Source organism: Lontra canadensis, unplaced genomic scaffold (assembly GCF_010015895.1).
Source record: "Lontra canadensis isolate GAN:19392208 unplaced genomic scaffold, GSC_riverotter_1.0 scaffold87, whole genome shotgun sequence".
In the NCBI taxonomy this organism is placed as follows: Eukaryota; Metazoa; Chordata; class Mammalia; order Carnivora; family Mustelidae; genus Lontra; species Lontra canadensis.
In genome coordinates, this window is record NW_022631081.1 from 4604091 (window position 1) to 4611670 (window position 7580).

The following is a 7580-nucleotide window of genomic DNA, read 5'->3' on the forward strand; positions in this document are numbered from 1 at the left end:
ACTGGAAGCCACTCACCGCCCTGAGCCTCCTCATCCTGAAGGAGGATAACTGCTGTCCACTGCATATGGACAGTAAATGCTACCCCCTTCGTTATCTGGCAGCTTCTCTTTTTCTATAATGACCACATGTGATTCTCCTAAGAACCGTATGTAGTACCCCAGTATTTATAGCATTGTCCCCAATAGCCAAACTGTGGAAAAAGTGCAGACATCCATTGACAGATGACAGGATAAAGAAGATGTGGTATATACACATGGAATGTTACTCAGCCATTAAAAAAATGGAAATCTTACCATTTGCAACAGTGTAGATGGAACTAGAGGGTATTATGCTAAGCGAAATAAGTCAATCAGAGAAAGACAATGATAGGATTTCACTCATGTGGAATTTGAGAAAGGAAACAGGATCATAGGGGAAGGGAGGGAAAAATAAGACCAAATCAGAGAGGGAGACAAACTGTAAGAGACTCTTAATCATAGGAAGCAAACAGGGTTGCTGGAGGGGAGAGGGGTAGAGGGACAGGGTAAGTGGGTGATGGGCATTAAGGAGGGCGTTTGATGAAATGAACACTGGGTGTTATATATAACTGATTAATCACTAAATTCTACCTCTGAAACTAATATTACATGAATATACTATATGTTAATTTAAATCTTTAAAAAAGAACCCCATGCAGTAGACAAGATCAGCCCCATTTTAGAGATGGGAAAACTCACTCTACAGGTTTGAGGTCACACAGGTACAAGTGAGCCCCATGCTCCCACACTCTCTCCATGTTAACAGCACAGTCTGGCTGGTGGAAGCTGTCACCTAGCCCCCTCACACCAATGACAGGGACTCTGCGATGTCCATCCTAAGCACGCATTTTCACCCACGGCCACTGGCTCAGGACACAGCCTTGCAGGCATGTTTTAGCTCCAGACCTAGGCAGTGGGGTCAAAGGAGTGCTCAGTGCCTACTGGAGTTTCCCAAGAAAGAGATGCTCACCAACGACTCTACCACTCATGGTTTTTCTGAGGTGGGGCTGGGGGAAATTAGTTCTCCAAGAGCAGGAGCTGGTGTTGGGTCTCCTGTGAGGTGAAGCCCCCAGGAGTGAGCAGGCCCCATGCCTGCCACCTGAGAACGTGGGCAGGAGTGGTGGGGTGGTGGGCAAACCTGTGGCTTGCCTGGGGGCACTGGAATCAGGGTGCTTCTCCCTTTGCTCCTTTAATGCTTGCTCAGGGGCCCAGCAGTCCCCTAGCCAGAAGTGGAGCCTCTTCTGGATGCCTGAGACCTGGCCCATCTGGAGGATTACTTTGCAAAACCTCTTACTGTGGGCCAATGAGCGGTGTGTAAGAGGGGTTCACAGGGGCCAGAACTGAGATCCTTACCTTTTTGGAATTCTTTTAAACATAGCCATTATTTAAATTAAATAATGTGGGGGAAGGGGGAGGGGTTGCGGCCCCTGGGTGGCTCTTTCGGTTAAGTATCTGCCTTTGGCTGAGGTCATGATTCCTGAGTCTGGGATGGAGCCAGGAATCTGCTTTCCCCCTGCCCCTCCCCCTGCTTATCTGTGCTCTCTCTCCCTCCCTCCGTCTCTCTCTCAAATCTTTAAAAGAAACACAAATACTAAATTCACAAATAGCAAATCATGTTGTACACTGAAACTAATGTCATGTCAATTACTATCTCAAAAAGACAAGCCAACAAAACAAAACCCAAGCAAACAAAAAAGAACAGGTGGTAACACTAAAAGTTTCTTGATGATTTTAGCAGGCTTCGTTATGATCTGCACTCCTGAGGTTACTTGCATTTCTTGCATCTGTTTGGTGGCTATACTTTGTTAGGGTTACTGCACATTGCTTCCCAACTCCCATTTAGTGACCTCTGGGTAGCCTGCAATAGGTCATGAGGGGATTATCTATCGGATGGAGATCAACAGATCATCCTCCCCCAGCCTGGGGAGTGAGAGTGAGAGGTTAAACGTTTACCAGCCCACCATTGCTCTGGCCCTCCTGCGGGGGGGGGGGGAGGCTCACAGCACCCTCCCCAGGGTGCAGACCCACATCTAGGATCAGAGAGGGCAAGTGACTTGGCAGAAGCCTCACAGCCTGCAGGGTCATGGATTAAGACTCAGCCCTGCTCTGCTCTTTCTCCCAAACAGGCAGGGAGAAAGGAAGGTAGTCTCAGCTGCAGCTCCTGCTTGTCTAGAACCTTCACTCCAGCTTTCCGCCTTCAGCTGCTACCCCAGCACCCGATCCTCGGGCTCAGGCCCTTCTCGCTCTTCCCTGGGTGTTCCCTTTCACTTATGTAGCTTCTGGCCCCAATCCTCCGCCACCACATGTCCTATCTGTCCCCTCCAGGCTTGGATGAGGGCAGCAGCCTCTGGCTTGTCTCCCCCGGACCCTGCCCCCAGCTTTTCTATCTAGCCAACCACTTCTTAAAATGTTCAGAACAGAGCCCAGACTCCTTGAGGTGGCTCTTAGACCTGTAGACCCAACCCTTTCTCCCTACCCTATATCTTCATATCAGCCATTCTGTCCTTTTTGGTTTCTTGGATCTGGCATTTGTCTTGACTGGGGCTTTCTCATACGCTGTTCCCTCCAACTGGGAAGCTCCTTCCAACCTTTCCCCACCGCTTCCTGCTGGCCTACCCACCCTCCCCTGACTACAGCCCACTCAATTCCATCCCCCTCAAGGTACCCTCTGATCCTCTAGGGCTGGCTTGGGAGCCTCCTCTGTGCTTCCTCCAGCCCAAAATTTTCTCCCCTACTTGAGAGGGGGGCCAGACCCCTGCTGGGAGTGGGGGCAGGAGGCCTGTCTTTCCCCACCCGCTCAGGGCTTTGTCCAAGAGCATTCTGGGACTTGGGAACCCAGAGGCCACCTTCATGCAATGTTCAACATCACCACAAGGAGGCAGCAGCACCCAACATGCCCTTGCTGGCTGTTTCAAATTGCCTCCAGGGTTATGGAGAACAATGTGTTAGTGAACTGCTCCTAGTGTGGGTCAAGTCCAACGCTAGGCACTTTCTGTGGTGTTGCTCATTTACTCTTTACAATCACAACATGGCTAGGTTCCTGTTTCCTGGAGTTGGAGTCACTGGCCCAAGCTCACGGGCCCCCATCCCTCCCACCAACACACATAACTCAACATTCCTCCTACCTCCTCCACCTTCCCTCTCTCTCTCCCCTAGTTCCCCTCTCCCAGCCCAGTTCTGATTCTGTATCTCCTGCTTTCCAGCCTGTGGTTCTCTACACAGTTGGGGTGCCGCTGACTCACAGGCTGTGTGACCATGGGCAAGTTGCCTAACCTCTCTGAGCCTTGGTTTCCTCACCATACAATTCTCTGTAATGACCTGCTGAAGCTGCTGCCAGGATTACAAGATAAATGGCTCACAAAGCATTCAAGACAGGCTCACAGGGCTTCACAGACATTGGCTATTATTAATGTGTCAAGAGACCTCTCCTTCAAGGACAAATGTTTACATCTCCACCTGAAAACCAACCCAGATATCAATTATGCCAATTAGATACTTCAAGAATTCCACTCCTAAGAATTTATTCAGAGGAAATAATGGGCGACCATCCCAAGGAGTGCAGCGGAGGGTCTTATTTGTATGAAAATCTTGGGACCTCATTAAATACCCAGTGCATAAAGAAACGGTCTTCTGATCATGCTGATGGCTGAAATCTCCCCAGGGGCCTTCCATTCTGATACCTTCTGTGACTCCTGACAGCCCCCAGGATCCCATCTGAACACCTCGGCCTGGTAATCAGAGCCTCCAGGCCTTGGCAGGCTTATCTCTCACCAGGACACATTGGCGCACCTGCATTCCTGCCTCCGCGGACACCTCACCTTTCCCCAGATGTGCCCTGCACGCTAGCCTCTGTGCCTCCACGCGGGCCATGCCACCGGCCAGGAGTGCCCTCAGTGTCCAGCTCTGATGGCATCTGCCCCATGCATGCTTCTCGACTTTTCCTCCCAGACAGGATCATGTTGTCGTACAGCACCCTCCATCATCACGCTCTCCCCAGCCCTTGGACAGGAGTTATGAAAGACACCCACGGAAAACCTGTAAGGAGGGTTTGCTGTATGCCAGGCCCTGCACTAAGCCTTGTGTTACATAACGTCTGTAAGAGCCAAAGCAATAGGCGCCATCACCATCCTACAGCTGAGAAAATGAAGCCCCCTGTGTGGTAAGCCTTCTGTCAGCATTAACTCTTCACTAGCCTTATTAAATCCTCATGAGTCAGGAGGACTTTGGTGTCCTTTCTAAAATCAGGAAGCACAGCAGGTGGATGGGGGAGTATGGACATATTTGGCCCATGCCCCACTAGCCATATGGGCTCCAAGTGAAGGAGTTCCTTCTCCAGTCCCCCCTTGGCCAACTTAAGGAAGCTTGTGGCGGGGGGCGGTAGGGACCGGTCATGTTTCTTTTCATTATGGCCACCCCAGGGGGGGTTCTGTGGGTTGCTCTGGTCTTGCTGTAGCTTGGTGAGGTCTGGGCAGTGAGCCTCCCTTAGGAGCTGGGGTTCTTCCCCCTGCCCTCCCTAAGCTGAGCCTCCCCACTGCCAGCAGAGTACCTGGTGAGTCTCCTTGAGGATACCTTGTCCCATGCTGTCGGGCTGAGCAGCAGCAGGAGCCAGACATCCTGGGCATACCTGGAGGAGGGAACTTCTTTCCTAATGGCCTGTGAGTTGTGCTGGTTGCCTTTCAACATTTGGCCTCACCTCCCAATGCCTCCAGCCCTGGAGTCTCTTGTTTTTTCCCCTGCTGAGAGAGAGCTGAGGACAGCTCCTCTTTTGTGACCTTCACCCTGCTTCTTGGAAGCCTTTCAGCCTTGTCCCAGGCTGAACAGGACCCTCCTGGACTTGAGGGCAATCCTGCTTCTTGCTGCTTGGGCTCCCCAGCCAGGCCAAACTTGGGGGCAGAGGCCCACCCCCAACTCTGCACTCTGGGCATTTAAGGCAGAGCTTGTCATGCAGTAAATACCTAGGAAATACTAAACAAATACCTTAAATTCTTAAATACACACACACATAAATCCCTAAAACTCCTTTCTCATCTTTGGTCTTCCCGAGGCCCCCTGGGTCGAGATGATCCCTCCTGAGACAGTGTGGCAATGTGGTCAGCCCAAATGGTAAAAAAAATTCACTGGGGGCCATGCAGGGGTAAGTGGGCTTTTAAGCAGTTGCTCACACAGATGAAAAGAAGTTTCTGGTAGAGAGGGTAAAGGTAAACTCAGCTTTCATTTTAATGCTGTTTGATATCTTCTGAGTCTTGCCGTATAAAAACTTCAACCATTAAATATTTCCAGAAGAGTCCTGGCTTGGGATTTTGAATCTGAGTTCTGCAGCTGATAGTGCATGTAAGCACCTTGGGCAGATGGTAATAGGACTTCCTGCCTCAGTGTCCACATCTGTAAAACAGAAGTGGTTGTGCAGTTCACATAGCATGTATGAATTTGCCCCTATGGCAGCTATGATGATACTCAGTGCTGATCAAGCTTATTTATTTAGCAGCTTCTCCTTGGCCTTCCCACTGCCATTGCCTCCCCCGGGGGAGCTTGCCCAGGGCTTGCCCTTCATTCTGGCTGGGGGAACCCACCAGTCTGCCTTGACCTATAAGCCCCTTCCTTGGCAGTCATCCAGCCAAGGCTGCTCCTCGGGGAGGAGGCGAACACTTCTGCTGCAGCCATCATGGACCCCACAGAGCTCTCCAAATGACACCCTCCTCTGGGACCCCCACCCCATACCCCACAGCACCTGTAGGTGACCCTCCAGGTACTGGAGGTGAGTCTCAGCCTGGTGTGTGTAGCCGTGGTGGGAGTGGACTGTGGACCCCTGAGGATTGCCTAAGGAGGGCAGAGTGTGAGCCCCTTGTTCCATTGTGTCGGGCCCTTGGTAGGACAGGTGTGCACCCATTTGGTAGGTGAGACCAGGGTAGGAGAACTGAAGTTCAACCACCTCTCTGAGCCTCCATCATCTCACCTATAAAATGGGTATAGCAAACACTTCTCGGACCATTCAGGAATAAATGGAACTATGGTTGCCGCATACCAGGCATTTGGTAGATGCTTGTTAGGAGGTGACCATTACTACTTGCTGAGAATAACCCTCTTTCCTCTCTTCCCTCGGATGGCTTATCCCCTCCCTATGTAGAAGGCTCATGGCAGACTCTTGAAGCCCGCATCCAACCACTGTCAAACTGAGCCGTGAAACTCTGTGGATGAGAGTGTGGGCTCTCGGAGACAGCACCTGAACTACTCCCAGAGGATATACACCCTTGTCTTCAACCGAGGGTCTGTGAGGCTGCAGGGGAGCGAGGGCGAGGGCAGGGGGCTTATCCCAACCCTGGAGTCTTGCTTAACTGGACCATTGGTGTAATCTGGTATAGAGGTCTGTCTTGTTGGGCTTGGTCGCAGATGACCAGCCTCAGCCTTTTTTTGTGCCTGTTTGGAATGTGTCTGGGTCTAAACGTGCCTGTCTGGGCTGTGAGTTTGGCAAAGGATGGGCTGTCCTTCCCAGCAAGGGTGCAAGCTTCGAGAGGCTGCCACAGCCTTAGAGTCTTTTCAGTTGGGGCTGATTTTCTAGCATTTGCTCTTTGCTCAGGCTAAGTGCAATGGTCCCTGAGCTCTAGGAATGGGGTGGACATTATTTAATGTGGGCTTTAAAGGGCAAGAAGTTCCTGGAGTATAAGTCTCTCATGGCTTCCCAGGAAACTTGTTCTGGCCAGTGTCTGAGTTGATGGTCCCTCCAGATCCTGGCTGTCCCCAGGTCCCTCTCAGGAAGCCCCAGGTCTGTCCCTTGGTCCCAGCAAGATGAGACACTGTAGTTCGGCCTGGAAGCTTTTGTGCTCAGCAATGATGTGGAAGAGAGTGAGGTGAGGGCCGTGACTCAGGTCCAGCTGCGGGTCTGGGGACTCTCTTCCTGTTACTTGGCTTCCCTCCCCAGGGCTATTCTGGGCAGAGCTGGGGGTGGGGAGTCAGCCCAGAGAGGGGTGCTAGATCCCCTGATCAGGTCTCCAGATTTAGCAGATGAAACTACAGGATTTCCAGTGAAGCTTGGGAAGGCCCACTCACCCCAGAGAGAGCTTGATAGATGTGATTATGGGGGAGGGAACCTGTGCACCATGGCTTCTGTCCCTCTGGTTGCAGAAAGCCTGGGTCTACTTAGAGATTCCTTCCTTCATAAGTATCTTCCTAAGACACGGTCACCACAGGACTTACCAGTGTCTGATAGACAACTATTACTGTGTGGTAGGTGTCTCAAGATGGCACTGGAATTTCCCAAGTGCATGTCTATAAAGAGCCGCACTCTACACTTGACTCTTTGCTGTCTTCCTTTTAAGAGCTGTTCTCAGCATTACTTGTTTGTGTATAGAACAGAATCACCAATCCTCGGGCATATGCTAAGTTAGTGTTTTAGAAAATAGGATTCTGTGTGCCATTATAGAACTCATGTCTGTCCCTCATTCTTATTTTTTTAAAAGATTTTATTTATTTATTTTGACAGATAGATAGCGAGAGCAGGAACACAAGCAGGGTGAGTGGGAGAGGGAGTAGCGAGCTTCCCGCCGAGCAGGGCCTCGCTCTCGGGA